At 38.4% G+C, this 17668-nt stretch overlaps 1 protein-coding gene across 1 annotated transcript in view; it reads left to right on the top strand.

Moving 5' to 3' along the window:
• Positions 1–17668, top strand: part of LOC134540306 (probable G-protein coupled receptor Mth-like 1) — a 146619-nt gene that overhangs the window by 114125 nt on the left and 14826 nt on the right. The window lies entirely within an intron of this gene.

Genomic DNA, 17668 nt, shown 5'->3' with positions numbered 1-17668 from the left:
ATGATGGGTGCGGGGTGCGGGGAATGACAGCGGACGACAGTGCAGCGCTCTAACGTGTAAATAACAACTAAGACGATACAGGGCGTTACGGCAGCGCACTGCAGCGGTGAAGTTCCCAAGCTGATCATCATACGCTTCTGAAAAACGTAGAGTAAATCCTATCCGCTCGCGACTTCTATACAGTATATATATTCAAAGCTAAAACTAAGTGTGTTTTGTTTGGGAGGGGTCTGGGTTAGGGAAGACTCTAGGTGCGTCCCAGGCCGAAGAAGCCTTTACGCCTATTCATGCTGGGTTTTAAGCCATGCAGACAAGGGAGCATGCATCGTGTGCTTGTTCGGGGGATTGGCCAGCCATGGCTGCGATTGGCGCCATGACTAACTCCCCTCACTCTTAACTCTAAACTAAAACTAGATAAGTTGGGCCCCTGGTAAAACCTCCATAGACAGAGGGAAAACCCTGGGCACTGTCATGTGGGATGCAATTGCATGCATTGATGACGAGCTGGTTTGCTACGGGAATAAGAGGATGGTTCAGGAAGAAGAGTTGGTCAGAGTAGAAAGAGTCTACCGTGCAGGGTTTGGGCGCTTGGACGGTTGTGTCCGCTTGGGTGGTTTAATGGCACTGGTTTTTTGGAAGCGACTTAGTCGTTTCCCACCCAGCTGCCAGCCAGCTGAGACTTAAGAACTAAGTTGTATGCACTCTTTGTCTCGCACCTCTCCGAGGGATGCAGCACACACACACCCACACACCCACACATTCACACCCACACATTCACACCCACACCCACACCCACACCCACACCCACACCCACACCCACACCCACACTCACACTCACACTCACACACAAACACACACACACACAATAATAATAATTGGGGTAGTCTGTGTCGGGACTCGGGCCAGCAAGTTTTTTTGATGTGTAACATCCCTAGCTCTTCCGGCATTTGGCGGGAGTAAAATTTCCGGGAGTGGAACGGAAAGTCGCACGAAACGGAAACGCGTAACAACGGTGCGATAACAATTTATTTGTGAGAACTGCAATTATTCACACTTATATAAACCTTTGTACACAGTCATTACTCACAATACATTTACTATTTCAAAAAAATGTTTGCACTTTGAATAATTTGTAATGGAGACGTGTTCTATTTGAACGGCAAGAAATTTTATTGGTAGTTTACAAAATACAATTATGTTATTACTTTAATCACTCCCGTTGGGGCGGAATGGCGCGAACCAAAGTTCACAAAAGCTAAACGGAAACTTTGTGGCATTAAACCTGTTTTATGATTTTTTTTTTCCCCACACAAGATGGGCAGTATTTTAATAAAATTCCTTTGTTGAAAATTCAGATCCAAGACAGAAGTTAAGAATATATATATATTTTCTCGAAATTTTGTTTTCGCCCTTTTTTTTTTATCAAAGCCGTTTTGTTATGCAGTTTAACCATTCGTTTTTGCAGATCGAATGATTTGGTAAGACGACGCATCTGCTCCGGCAACGAATTCTAGCGGCGGGTGCGGAAGCTACGCGTGAGTCGCGTCCAGAAATGTAGGTGAAAACACAACTTGCGTAGGGGAGAGTTGGGTAAAACAGGGTAGTTGGGTAGAACGGGGTACCACTGTTATTTTCCGTACACGTGCTGCTATCTGTGTGTACGTTTGGTAAGTTACTACTCTACACGTCGTCACTAGAGTGAGGTAGTATGAAGTGTCGCACAGTATTCTTTCGTGCGTAATAATGGAAATTACAAATTTATGATGTTTCACTAAAATGTTTAGCGTGTATTGGCTATACAATATTTAATCAGTGGTTGCAGATATATTTTATGGTAAGTTGTATTCAAGTAAAGTATTATATTTGCTAGGTTTTGCCATAGTAACCGATGTAATTGACGGGTGTTAAGATTTTCTGTTGTCGTTTTTGCTTGAAAACCTGCATGTAGGGTAAAACAGGGTACACAGGTAATGGGTAAAACGGGGTAGTACCCCGTTCTGCCCAACCAGTTTCCTGTTTTAACCATATTTTCGATCAAATGTGCAAATGACTTTTAAAATTAAAAACAGTTTTTTTATGCATACTAAATGTTATACAGAGTTACCTACAGTACATTTATACAGTCACCCAAAATACAACTGACCGAGCTAACTCCAGGCCTTCAGAACCGAGTGGAAATGACACTGTCGGTGATATTTCACTGATTGCTGCAACAACTGACCGAGCTAACTCCAGGCCTTCATAACCGAGTGGAAATGACACTGTTGGTGATATTCCACTGACTGCTGCAACAAATGACCGAGCTAACTCCAGGCCTTCAGAACCGAGTGGAAATGACAGTGTAGGTGATATTCCACTGACTGCTGCAATAACTGACCGAGCTAACTCCAGGCCTTCAGAACCGAGTGTAAATGACAGTGTAGGTGATATTCCAGTAACTGCTGCAACAACTGACCGAGCTTACACAATGCCTTCAGAGTCCCATGGAAATGTCAGTGTTGGTAATATTCCTGGGACACCTGGTTTGGTATCTTCACCAACTGAATCTCGTTTAGGCCTATCTGATAAAAACAATCGAAATGCTTCATCAAACAGTAGCTTCACAATCCACCGACTACAGTGATGCCGATTCCCCATGCCAAAAGAAATCCTGCAGAAGGAAGAGGACGACGACGTGGCAAGGCAGCTGTGCTGACCGACTCGCCATATAAGAAAGAACTAATTATTATTCAGTCAGCTTCACCAAAATCTTTAAAAAAGAAAAATACTGGTGTGTCTAAATCTCAAAACAGTTCTAAAAAACATAAGAATAATGAAGACAGCAACAAATCCATACCAACAGTAACTTTGCGTGTGTCTGATGATGATGACGTTCCTGGCATGTATTGCGCTGAACAGTTCTCCACTTCAAATTCAGCGGAAAGTTGGGTGCAATGCTTAAAGTGTCATTCTTGGAGCCATGAAGGGGGAGGATGTGCTGGTGTAGACACAGATGACTGTAGGCCATTTGAATGTGATTTCTGCCAGTTTGGAATATAGACTCTGGCCTTATTTTGTGTTCTGTTGGGCCTACTAAGCCATATTAGGCTAATTAAACAATCATATGTTTTGTCATATATTTGGGTTAACCGCATATGCAAGGTTGTATTATACATAATTAGATTATGCTATTAGACTAACCACTTCCTCAAAATTAACAGTGTTGTGTTATGTTGTTCAAACAATGATTGTGATTTTCCGCAAACCAATGTTTTTGTGAAGTTTTACTGCAAATACAGAGGAACATGTAAGGTGAAGGCTTATAATTGAATTTTTTTTAATTCTCATATTTTTACTGACAGTTGCATTTATTTGTCATACTACATATTTTTCAGAATTTTTTATAATGCACATATTTTATCATTTAAAAATCTGCTTTCTGTACCCCGTTTTACCCAACCAGTTGGGTAAAACAGGGTAGTATGCATACATTCAAATAATGAAAAATCTCTGCAATAATAATATTTCAGAAGACACGGTACTAGTTGCAGAATTAAACTCACATTATAATCTACGCATGCTGATGGTTTCAGACAGATACCGCAATATTAAAACAATAAATTAAAGCGATTTATACTAAGTACCCCGTTATACCCTACTCTCCATTTATCACGTTCGGCATTATTTTAAAGAATTGTACGACAGATTTAATGTCGAGAGTTTTCGTATTGCAAGTGTATTTGCAACATGAGAACACACGAATTTGCTCGTTAACGAGGTTAGACGTTACGCATCTCTGGCGAGTACTGAATGAGTCTGGCTTTTTTTTAACGTGTATACTGCGTGTAAATAAGGAAGATAAAAAAAGACAGTTATTCCATTCAACTGTTTGTTGTTTCAATATCAATGTTACTCACATCAGTGATGCCTGCACTCTTAATAGACCAGACAAAGTCCGCCATCTTAGCTTTCTTCCTCTCCCTGCAGAATCTGGTCCGTTCGGCACCTTTTAGGAATAGCCATAAGCTGTTCTTTCTTCTAACCGTCATTTATTTCAGTTCCGATAGTTTAAAATCACCATACGCCCCCGACGTATTTTTTTTACCTCACAGTCCCTCGTAATTTTATCTCGCAGTTGTTCCCGCACAAAATTGATTTTGTTTTGATTCAAGTTGGTTAACGCGTGTGCTCAATATGATGCGCAACCCGAATATATTAAGCCCGGTGTATAATTTTATAATTGTTCAAAATCTATCCTATTTTCCCTTCGCCCCACTTTTCCAACTGGCATTCTGATTTATAAGATGTTTCGCGTCGAAAACAGTAGCTACCGCCACAACCGAAAAAAAAAAGTTACATTTAAGTTACGCCCAAAGTGATTTGTTAACAGGTGGAAAACCTTTTCAACTGAATTTCGAAAGAAAAAAAGGATCCATTTTTGTTTGACATTATTCACTTTTGCATCATTGTTATTGTTAGATTTGTTCTTGAAGGTGCTAGGTAAAAACACTTCACGACTGAAAAACAGATTTTTAAGATATACTTTCAAAAACACTATTTTTCATTTCGAGTCGAAAACACTTCAATACGATTGGCGTTGTCCTTGGAAGAAAAGATAAACCTCTCGTGGTCACAGAAACTTTCTAAAAAATGTATTATTGTTTTCAGAAAGTTCTCTGAAATTTCCTCTCCAGTTGGTGACTTTGAAGTTATAAGGCTCAGGAATTTACGAGTGTGTGATAACTTTGCCTACCCCGAATCATAATTTTTGTTACGATCTAACTTACTCGATAGAGTATTTATTTTAAATTGTTTGAACCTACTGATAACTTCTACTTAATAAAAACTCTTAACACTGACTGACAGACAACGCCCAGCCTAAATCTGTGGACCTAGAGTTTTGAAATTTGGAGAAAATATATTTTTTTTTAGTACCTTAGGGTGCACTAAGGAGGGATTTTTTTTTTCCATCCCTAAAGGGGTGAAAAGGGGGTGATGTTTATATGAAGCGAAATACCATTCAGTGACTCACTCATCACGAATTCTCGGGGACTCTTTAATACCCACAGACTTGAAATTTGGTACGTGTATTCCTTTTTCTACGTAGACATCCGCTAATTATTTTTAAATCGGACTTTAAAATGCAAATTGCGTCATTGAAAGTGCTAAGCACTGAAAATTTAATAATTAAGTACTTAGTTTTAAAATAAAATTTTCACCTTCAACCTTAAACTTGGTTTTTGAAAAAAAAAATGCTTCTTAATTTTTTTTTTCTAAATTCAATTCAGAAGATCACAATCGATAGCGTATGTAGGTACTGTTTCAAAAGTTTGATGAAATATTGTAGTTTTGTATAATGGACTGGCGGTGTTCGTTGCTCAGCATTGGTGCAGGAAAAAAATTTCTCGTGTTTAATGTCTGTAGATGAAATGTGTTTCAGTAATTGTTTGTAGTTTAGTATTTTTAATGTCGTATTGAAAAACAAGTAAACTCGGGGACATGTCTAGAGTTAAGAGTGTATGAGACCTTGAGGTCACATTTAGACAAATATGCGGGAATGAACGCTTTTTCTCCTATGCAAATTTCACAACAAGTTACGAGGAACATGAAAGCGTTACTCGCACAAATCGCACTGTCGAATGTAATACGGTCACATAAAAAAAAAAGCGAAATTGAGTTTTTCACCAATGGAAAAGGACATGCCAGCGTAATAAGGCCCAAACTAAATTTTAAATTTTGAAAAAATAACGTTCAAATAACGATGTTGTGATGGTCACAAGTATCTGATATAACGCTGTCGTGGCAATATTTTGGTCACTTTATAAAATGTGCTTGAAGTGATGCGATGCTAAAGATTACGGATTAACAAAGCCGTATGTTGGATTATAGATTTGTATCCAGAGCCGCCTCCTTAAATAGCATTGTATAAACATTTTTTAAACGCTCTCTTGAAAAAAAAAACTACTTGTTACTGTGCAAAAAATTGTACAGCTTCGATATAAGTGGTGTGCATCCCTTCCTCTCCGAGAAATTCTAAACAATCTTAATATTACTACACCAACAAATGGAAATAAATTGAAAGCAAACAGCGCGCCATGTGTAGCACTGTAGGTTCTACTTTCATAGTTAGGGACCGGAAAAATTCGCGGATTCAATGACCTCTAAGATAGCCTCCATTATTATCCTCTGCATTTCTCAAGTAAACACGCGTGTTCATTGGGTACTAAATTGTGAGGCGTCTCCATTGGGTAGCTTGTGATTCGACGCTTCTTTGGTCGATAGTCTCTCATTGGCCCAGAGAGATCCAGTTAAACTGCGAGCCAATAGCAGAACCAGCAGAATTGTACACATGTTTGAATTTCAGCCTATCACGAAATGAATCCGCGAATTTTTCCGGTCTCTATTCATAGTTTATTTCTATCGCGTGACCGATTTTTTGAGTAGGTATGTTTAAGTCATCTGTTATAGATACAGCCTTAACATAAATGTAAATAATTATTTAAATTTTAGTGTGTAATAGTTCGTTTTCTTTGATATATTAAGTGAGATTGGCTCCACAGTGGTAATTGTATATTTGTAAAATTGTTTGAAAAAAAAATATTTCTCCAAATAAATACTTGAGTATAATTATTTTGCAGCTGGAAATACTAATTTTCATCGGATAGAACCTCCGGCTGTGTTCAATTTGTGTTCATCAGTAATTAAATCCACTAGATTTGGTAGATTACTTTATGTCAAGTTCTATCCTTCTCTCTATCTATATAGAAATGTATAGACACATATCTCTATATATATATTTTTATCTATGGTTCTTTTTATATATCTATCTCTATATCGTTCTATATATATCGGTCTCTCTACATATCTATTTCTATATCTATTGATCTCTATATATCTATATCGGTATCTATATATCTACTAGCTGCCAGACCCGGCTTCGCACGGCTATACTAATGGAAAAAGAATTATGCCACATCTCCCATTTACAGTAATGGTAAATAATAAAAAATTCCGTGAAAATTTATTACAATGCTGTATAATGTACCGATGGTTTCCCGACTCGTGCACGCAACGTACAACTGATGTACCCGTACTTCGCTACGGCAGTCTACAGGCAGATCACTCTTGCGCCGCTCATTATACATGCCCCTCGTTGTGGGTACGCCACTGCCGCGCGATGCCCGTTGCCATGGAGACGCAGAAGGCATGAACAATGCAAAAATGAAATAGCCGTTGCCATAGAGACGAATGAAGCATCAACAAAGCAACAGCCGTTGCCATGGTGATTTCCTACCAAAAACTGGAAATAAAAAAAAATTTAGGGGTGGACTACCCCTAACATTTAGGGGGATGAAAAATAGATGTTGGCCGATTCTCATAGATACCGGATAAGCGCAAAAAATTTCATCAAAATCGGTCAAGCCGTTTCGGAGGAGTATGGCAACGAAAACTGTGACACGAGAATTTTATATATACGATCTCTATCTATCGGTCTCTCTATATATCTATCTCTATATCCATCGGTCTCTATATATCTATCGGTCTCTCTATATCTATCTCTATATCTATCGGTCTCTCTCTATATATCTATCTCTATATCTATTGGTCTCTATATATCTATATATATATCGGTCTCTATATATCTATCTCTATAGGTCTCTATATATCTATCTCTATAGGTCTCTATATATCTATCTCTATAGGTCTCTTTATATCTATCTCTATAGGTCTCTATATATCTATCTCTATATCTATCGGTCTCTATATATCTATATATATCGGTCTCTTTATATATCTATCTATATCTATTGGTCTCTTTATACATCTATCTCTATATCTGTCGGACTCTCTATATCTCACCCTATCTCTATCTCTCTTCCCCTCCAACTCGAAATGAAATCCTGCGCGTATGCGGTGACCCCACACGAGTGATCGCGGCCTTGTTTTATGGCGGGAGGGGGGGGGGGAAGGGGGGAGTGCTTCCTATTATTGTTACGACGGGCGGTGCTTTGCATACAATGTGCCGTGCCCGGCCGTCGGGCGCGGATATCTGGTGTCCGCCTTGGGGAGTTAGTTAGTTGTACCTGCGTGACGTCATGCGTGGTACTTTATCACTCCGCGTGACGTCAGCGGGGTACCTTAGCACTCGGTGTGCGGCGGTACCTGGCGAGGGGTTAACATCTTTTCGTGAATGCGGCGGGAAATGTGCAACCGCGCGGTGCTGCCATCTGTTGTGGCGTACGGCGCGAAACAAAAGTTCGCAAAGCCAAAGGGAAACTTAATTGTTTTTTTTTTAACTGTTTGATGAATTTTAAAACAAAATGGGCAGCGTTTTAATTAAAATTCCGCGTCAAATATCAGGTCCAATTCCGGGGATAAGTTTCCCCTCCCCCTTCAAATTTTTTTTTTTTATCATTTATAGCCTTTTCATTATATAGTTTAAAAATTTTTGTCTGCTAATCAAATGACACAATAGTCGACGTAACTGCTCCGGCAGCGAATTCTAGCGGCGGGAGCGGAAACTACGTGCGATTCTAGTCAATAATTGTAGTTGAAAACATAATTTGTTCGTGTACTTATCACTGTCGGCGTTATTTTAAAAGAATTCAACATTTGTCATTTCCAAAAATTTAGTTTTGCAAGTGTATTTACAACATTAGAACAAAATAATTTGCTCGTTACAGAGGTTAGATGTTACACATCTCTGGCGAGTACTGAAAGACTAGTTCACAATTTTTTTTTATTTTACGTTTTGGTTCTTTTGTAATTTTGTGTGAAAAATTACACAGTTTTGTATGTACTTTAACTTTCACGGCAGTTTAAAATTACCATAATTTTTTTTTACAGTAAGGGGGGTATTCAATCTTGTATTCTATAGTTAGGCACATACTGTAATCCGGCTGTTGACCTTGGCTGCCAGATCGCATTACTGCTGCTGGCGGTTTTTTATTTTATTTTAAAGTCCGCTGAGAGTGAGTTGGTTGTTACTGTTAGGTTATCATTTATGTACGTTGTTACCTGCCGGAATAGGATGTTTCACGGCATAAATTTTAATTTGCACGATTGTTTTTATTTTACTGTGTAGGATGGCTTAGCTCGTTCAGCTACCGAAAAAAGACGCCTTGTCCCGAAGATGCATCGAAATTCCCTTCCAGACCCAGATTTTCAAAAAAAAAGAACTTTGCTTGTGTACTGCAAATTATGCCAGAACCCGGGATCCCTTGAGCCCGTTGTTGATTAAACCATTCTACCATGGCCTCATCCAGATCTTGATATGTGGATTGCTTCATTGCAAAGTAGGTACTGCTCGCCTTAAGGGCGTATGTCCCGTTCCAGGTCATGATTTTAGATTTATATTAATCACTGATGAACTTTTAGACATTTTCAATCGTTTAACCTTCACAAAATGAAAAATATATATAGTTGCATACTTTTTGCATAATTAGCTGCCAAAGTTAAATTTTTAGCCTTTTTGGGTTGTACAAATAAGGAGAATTTAATTTATTGCAGAACTGAAACTTTTTAGGATTAACTGCAATGCCACTGGCTACTTCAAGAAATGGTTTGCATTTCTATCACAAAAACTCATTTCATGTTTCTTGGCTGTCAAGATCTTACAAATTTTGAGAATTTTGAAATGTCAGGTAAAATTAATTAATATTTTCTGAAAGTAATGCAAACTATTTCTTGAAGTAGCCAGTGGCATTGCAGTTAATCCTAAAAAGTTTCAGTTCTGCAATAAATTAAATTCTCCTTATTTGTACAACCCAAAAAGGCTAAAAATTTAATTTTGGCAGCTAATTATGCAAAAAGTATGCAACTATATATATATTTTTCATTTTGTGAAAGTTAAACGATTGAAAATGTCTAAAAGTTGATCAGTGATTAATATAAATCTAAAATCATGACCTGGAACGGGACATACGCCCTTAAAAAGGAGAAAAAGGGGGTTGGGGGGCGAAAAACCCAACCAACACTTAATTACGCTCGGTTAAAACATGCGCGAGGTTCAGCATGATGAATAATGCACGAGGCCCGTGACTGGTTCGGGAGAACAATCCTGGAGAAACGCGGAGACGTTGGAAGGCGTAAGTACATACTTGCAACCTTCCGCACGGACCGATCATACCGGTGCAAGAGCAGTAGTTTTTTATATTATTTCTGGGAGGTCAAGACTCTGGAGTCTCTCTTCGTGCAACTTGGGTGGTCCATCGCTGGAGACACGAAATTGTGGTTTAAATTTTTGACGTGACAACGTCTAACAAATCGATGAACGCCGGCTGCACGCACTAAAAAGTGTCCCGTTACGCACATTGTCCCGTTACGCTCACTGTACGCTTGAGCCGCATCTATCTCTCTTCCACTCGATTGGAACCACCATCGATTTGACTTTTTCGAGGCACATTAAACTTGAAACACTTCCATTCGTTTCCTACTGTTCCTATCGTCGTCCTATCCTTAACAGAATAACACAGATTGGAAGAAGTTAAATATCAAACATGTATAAAAGTTATAGTTAAAATAATCTTTTCGTTAAAGTAATAAACATATTTGAATTAATGAGTGCAAATAAAAGTAAATTTATCAATTAGAATTGTAGATTTCATTTCACTCCTTTGTATCCATACAAAATACCTAGTGATAATTCAATAAAAATGATTCCATTTTATTCATAAAAGTATGCAATCATTTGATCAATGTTTTGCAATGACGTCACGTTAAACTATCGTCCGTAAACCGACTTTACAGACAACCAATTTTATATGTGTAACATCGGTATACGGTATTTGGTAGGAGTATTTACGCGAATGGAACGGAAATGTGTAACCATGGTGCTGTGGTGGATGGTGCGAACCAAAGGCACAAAACGAACTTTATAATATAAACTGTTTAGTGGATTTTAACAAGATGGGCCGTATTTTATAAAATTCCATGTAGAAAATCAGGCCCACAGCCGGGTTTTCAGTATTTTTTTTTCGAGTTTTTTTTTTCAGTTTTTATCGGAGCCGTTACATTATATAGTTTGAAATTTCGGGCTGCTAATCAAATGACTCATCAGCTGACGTAGCTGCTCCGGCAGCGAATTCTAGCGGCAGGTGCTGGAAATATAGTTGAAAACGCAACTTTCGTATATTTATCACGATCGGAATTTTTTTAAAAGAACTATGCGTTAAATTTCTTGTCCGAAACCCAAGCCTCATATTATATGTGTATTTGCAACATGATAACCCAAAAATTTGCTCTTTACTGAGGTTATATGTTACATATATCTGGCAAGTACTGAATGACTCGTTCTTTTTTTTTTCTCGCCATTAGTCTCTGTGCATTATCCAACCAATGTGACAATAGTTACAGGATGTTTGCGTTTCCCGAAAGTCACGACAAATCAAATAATTTCAAGGACAGGTAACCGTAAGTTACAAAAAAAAGTCTCGGTAGAAACGTTACTGGATATCACGAAAAAAAAATTCCCAGCAATCTCTTACTAACTGGCCATATTTTTCTTTTTCTTGATACTTCAATTTATAGCCAAACATTAAATAAAACAGTCGAAGATTTAATTGTAAAATCACATGAAAACTTAATGTCTTCTAAGGTTTTCTAACATCAAAATCAGTAAGTTAATGCGAATAATAGGTATATCAGTTTCGATTTATGTTTCAAAAATACACTGCGGTGCAAAAAGTAGTTGGGATTTTAAAAAAAAGATCCTTAAAGGTCTTTAAATAGGTATTTTTTAGACACCCTGAAATTGTTCTGAATACTTATTTCACCAAACTAGTATTGTGGTCTGATTATTATTTACTTTCAAAATAAATTGTTTAATAAGCATGTCTCTCGCAGAACCACCTGGTACATTAAAAATGTATCGTCAAGTGTCTTGCATCAATATTTCTCAACCCGACAGTAAAAGTTATCAAACACTTAAAGCACAGTTGAACACACGGGTATTACAAAAATAAAAATAGTTTGGATTTTGATGTTAGTTGATGCAATCGAAAGATAGGATGCGCTATAAGTTGAATTCTTATAATCAGCTGGAATTTAATAGCTGGGAGGGTGGTTGCTACGTCACAGGTGTATGTGTGTTTAAAAAATGTACCAATGATATTAATGTAACAATTAGTTACTAATTACAGATACACGATTAAACAAACCATAATTAATTTCTTCCACATCAGTGTTGTTCATACATTTTGGTACATAATTTATGCTAAATAAATTACATTCATTGACTCTGACATTAAAAAATTACATTTTTTTTTTTGTGATTTGAAGTAAGTTTCGTTTAAATGCTGATTAAGTAATTTTAATTTCACTTAGCTGCTTTATGGTGCCTTTGTTGCATTTCGGTATAATAGGGTTATATATTGCCCCTTTTTTTCGTTTTCCCCCGGTCATTAATTTTGTCAGTGTTCCATTGGAAACTCTTAAACGTTTATAGTATCTAGTGATCCCGATATGTCGACGAGACGTTAAAGGGTTGGTTATGGAAACCCAAAGATGCCATATTTGTTTCAACAATTTTTGTTCCATATCAATTTTTTATACCGGTCAGTGTTTAAAATTTGCTTCAGTAAAAGCATAAATCATACATGAGATTTGAAAAAGATAGTATCTACTAAATTATAAAACTGTGGATTAACGAAGCCCAAATGTTAAAATTATTAAAGTACAGGAAATATGCTGTGGCACAAGAACTATTGAAACCAAGATGGCGTCTTTCGCTTCCTGTTATTTTTAGGCCCAATACATTCTATCTACTTACATCACCATCATCGTTGCGACTAAGGAGGCCTTGTTTTTTCCTACTTTTTTTTTTTACTCTTTTAAGGACGATCATTCAACGTCTTCTGCATGTAATGACTTGTGCATGCAGCGCAACGGGATGTGAACGCATCTTGCAGGGGGGAGGTCCAACCCGGAGATACACCAGTCAAGTAGACGCAGATAAAACTATAAATATCGATGCCGGACACTTGGTGGCCTAGTTAGCTCGACGGCGGCTAGGCAACTCATCTTCACCAGCTCTATCTCCCTCCCCCCTCCATACTTCTAACTTTTTTTTCCCCTCTTGTCTGTTTATACAGGCTGTCCCAGAACTCAACGTCAAGCTGAAAAACAGTGAATAGCCCGATTTATGACGACTCTGATTAAAATAATTTAATCATTAATCATTCAGTTACTGCAAAGGTTTTTGAAGCAATCCTATAAAACTGATCCGAGGATAACTTATCAGGAAAGAATGTCAAAATATCCTAAGATTAAAGAACAAAACCATCGTTGAAATCAATGTTCCAGGTTGGGTTAAAAACGTTTGAAAGAGTTTTTTATTTGTTGGCTGAACTAAACCATGGTTTAAAAGTGTTTAAACGAAGTGGTTTTTAGGGAAAAAAGCAAATGTTTTTTATTGTCCTTTTAAATAGAATACGTACAATTTTTTTTTATTGAGGTCTGATTCCACTGTAGTGACAAACGAGTTTGCTCATTAATGTTTCTTGTGAAGTACGGGAACAAAAAATACCCACACTAATGAAGATATTTAAATTATCCGAATAAGTTGTAAATTATACCTAGCCAAATACTCATGTAAAGTAAAAAAATCTCAAATAGTTAAATTCCTATTCGGTGGGAAATCCCCGACTGTACTCTTAAGGCTAGAGAAACAGCCATTCTATGAAGAATCATCTACCTGTGGGGAAATGCCGTTTCTGTGATTCGAGTCCCCAGTACGATGTGCAGGTTTGCTAGACTTCAGTTCTTTGATGTATGGCTTTCATTTTGAACATGCTGAAAACTAAAAATGACTAACGTAATAAACAGAAACAGGGTTTAAAAAAAACTCATTTTCCCCTCAACCCTGAGCCCAGGGGTCCACAAAGTTTAGAACCACTACCACCGTCTCCATCTGCATGATATCGTAGAAACCCTCCATTCCGTGAGATCCATCTCCGTTCACGTGTTATTGCGGAACGGGCCCAGAATGAAATGTTATGTATCACCATACAGTTTAACATATCCACCTTGACCATAAACAGTATTTCAGCTGTTACAAAATATATAATCTTGCCAAAATAATAAATAGCTATCAGTTCAAACATAGATGACGTCATGTGCCGTGTCATCAAATCGTCATATTAAGCAGCAAAATATCAAACTCGCAGTCTGATAACTAGGCAATTACCTAGAGAAAATGAGTCTTCCGCTCAATAATATAAGAACTCACAGCTCCAAATAAACTGCTCTTAACAACGAAGACATGTGACACTTAAAGTCACCAATTAACATCCCTCACTGAAATCTTCTGTTCAGCAGAGGTAATTGAATACGGCCAAACCTAGCTTGCGACGTGTTATATGTCCGTCGTTGCTGCTTTGAATATATATACCGTATAGAAGTCGCCAGCCCAGGTTAAAATTTCTAATACGGTTTTGAGGTAGTTGGTTAATTCACCGCCGCAATCGCCACCATCTCTAGGGCATCGACTTGTGGTGGTCCCTAGCGGACAAGTGTCGAACTCTTCAAACACCCCTTCCCCCTCCCGCTGAACGACCTTGAGCTGCAGTGAATGATAGGTGGGGGGTGCGGGGAATGACAGCGGGCGACAGTGCTGCGCTCTAACGCGTAAATAACAACTAAGACGATACAGGGCGTTACGGCAGCGCACTGCAGCGGTGAAGTTCCCAAGCTGCTCATCATGCGCTCCTGAAAAACGTAGAGTAAATCCTATCCACTCGCGACTTCTATACAGTGTATATATTCAAAGGTTGCTGTCTCAAGTCCGTCGCGTGCGTCCTTGGCGGGAGCAGGTTCGATAATGTCGGCTTGGCGTCGCGTCGTGTGGCGGTGGCGCCCGAGAGATCGGTTGACGTGTGGAAGGGGAACCCATTATTGCCACTTGCTCGTGATGGAAGGCTGTCTCTCTCTCTCTCTCTCTCTCGCTCGACTATCTGGAGAACTAGGCTCTTGTGGGGAGGATACTGGCCTCTTCTCCAAACGAGCCGTGCTGATAACACTTGCCCTTGCTACAGTCCAACCATGACGGTAGGAGGGGGGAGAGAGGGAATATACGTAACTGATCCTTCATGAGGGCACTTACCTCGTGTCACCAGCGGCTGTCGGCGCTCTTTATAACTGAGTATTAACTTAAATTATTGTGCTTATAACATTTTCGTGGTTTTTTGCTCATGGTTTCAAACTATTTCGGTCCATTCGTCAGTTGGAAGTTGGACAATTTTATTTCTCAGTAATGCACGGAGTTCAACGAACCTTGAATGTGTGGGGTAAGGTGTAGCTGCATTTTATTGAACAGTGTATACTTTATGACTATGAAATAAATTATATTTTACTTTTATTAATTATTATTAAAAATTATTATACTTCAATACTATAATTATTGCGTAAGATTATTTCCCAATAGAAAACAGTAAACACAATAAATATATTTTAATAAGGTATATCTTACGAATTGACTAAATATGACTGAAGGGTTTAAATAAATTAATACTAAAACCATATCTAATTTTTTGTTTTTTAATTTTCCGTACTAAACAAGCCCTTATGTAATGGTTTTCATGAACTTAAAGGCAAACATTTGTGTCAGTCATAGCATGTACTGGAAAGAATGGGACCGTATGTTATACATTTCTAGATTAACCGTTCTTTTAAAACTCGTTACTGTTGGTATGTAGTTCATTAAATCAATAAAAAAAAAAATGTTTTCCCAAAATCCTGAAAATATTAAGGTTTCTATTGGTTGCACGAACGAGCGGCGAACATAGAACTCGGTACTTTTCAGTCGTGGCTCTCTGATACCTGTGAACTGGAAGCCTGCAGTTCACAGGGTTGAGAGCCGCACGCTCGAATGATCCCGCGCTCGCGAATATTCGGATTTTTAATAGCCCTTAAAGTGGCCGCCTACCCGGGCACACACTCGGTGCGCAGAGCTCCAGGAAAAACAACGTGATTAGAATCCGAGTGAAGTGTGCTTATGGAAAGCATTTAAGAGTTTGTTGATGGCCGAGAATTAGTTTGGTTTTAGGAATACGTTTTTAATTTTTAGAAGAGTTAAAATTGCTAAATAGCTTGTTTCCAGTGTAATTTTGAGGCATGAAAACAACCGGAACAGATTCTTGAAAGCACTCGAGGTACTTGCATTGCACCTTTTATCTTAAGTCTCCGCCAGGATAATGTTACGGTCACCGCTCAGGTTTCATAGTTGCCCTACGACGAGAAGTGGAAGCCTTCATTTCACAGACGAGAGCGCCACACCCGAAGTTCATGCTCGCTTTTTCCCCCCGTTCTATCTCATTGTATAAACCGGTGTAGCATTAGATTTTGCTGTCGATTAGGATAGGTTAGCTACATAATAAATAATTTAAAAAATTGTGGATGGTTGGTTATATTAGGTAAGCATAGCTACATTAAAACTACTGTAAAAATCATCTTATGGTTGCTTAGCAAATAACTTTTTAATATGTAGCTATCCATGGCTAGGAAACCGTTTACATGATTTCACAGTATCTTTAATGTAGCTATCTTAACAAAATCAACCGTCCACAATGTTTTAAAGTATTTATAATGTAGCTAACCTAACCTAATTGACCATTAGTATCCTTTTTAACAACACTGCCATATTTATTTACAATGAACAAAAAAAAAAATAACCCGAAGATGCACGATCGGGGCGTTTGGCTCTTTTCTCGTCTGTGGAAAAGAAGGCTTCAAGGTTAATGGGTTAACCAAAGGTTTTTTTTTAACCTTTTTCCCTTTGACTAATACCTCTTATATTTTTCTGTTAACCTCTGTAAATTTTGTATATACCAGCAAAGTGTAAATTTGTATTTAAAAATCCTGTACTTTCGACAAAAGAGCACTGCGTGCTGGCGTCAGTGGCGTAGCCAGGATTTGTGTATGGGGGGGGGGGGGGGGGGTGTTAAGAAGCATGCGGCCCCCCCCCCCCCCCGTATTAAAACAGGGGGTCCGGGGGTCCTCCCCCAGGAAAATTTGGATTTTAAGGTGTAAAATAGTGCTATTTTAGCGCTTTTCGGTTCTTAAATTTAAATATTGTAATGGTATTTTTTTTATTAATTTTAATATGAAATTTGTTTGAGTGATGAATAAGAAATTAATTAAAGATTTGTGGTGCTAAGGGAGGGGGGGGGGGTTAAACCCCTAACCCCCCCCCCCCCTGGCTACGCCCCTGGCTGGCGTGTCTTATAAATCATTGACAAATAACTGTAAAGTGTAAACATGTGCGAGGGTTATTTTTTTTTTCATCCTCCGATCGGCTGTAATAAAAAAACGGGAATGAATTGGGAAATTATTTTAATGTCAAAAGAAACGTACATCTTTACTCTATTTTTCCACATAATCACCGTGCAGATTGAGGCATTTGTCGTACCGATGCACCAGCTTTCCAATACCCTCTGCATAAAATGATGCCTCCTGCCTATTCAGCCACGTTTTAACAGTGCCCTGCAGTGTGATTACAGTTTCATTTCTCCATGGCATGCCCATTAATCGATACCCTAATCGCTCGTACACGAATCGACACGTCTCGTAGTGTTTACCCCCTTCCACCAACCATGTGGAGCGGCCAACTCACACCTCAGTTGTTTGATCACCCTCCTTACAGGCCGGATTTGGCACCGAGTGACTATCACCTTTTCCCCACGTTGAAAAAGTG

This window comes from Bacillus rossius, chromosome 16 (genome assembly GCF_032445375.1).
Source record: "Bacillus rossius redtenbacheri isolate Brsri chromosome 16, Brsri_v3, whole genome shotgun sequence".
NCBI lineage: Eukaryota > Metazoa > Arthropoda > Insecta > Phasmatodea > Bacillidae > Bacillus > Bacillus rossius.
The sequence above is the reverse complement of the archived record's forward strand: the minus strand, read 5'-3'. Positions and strand labels throughout refer to the sequence as shown.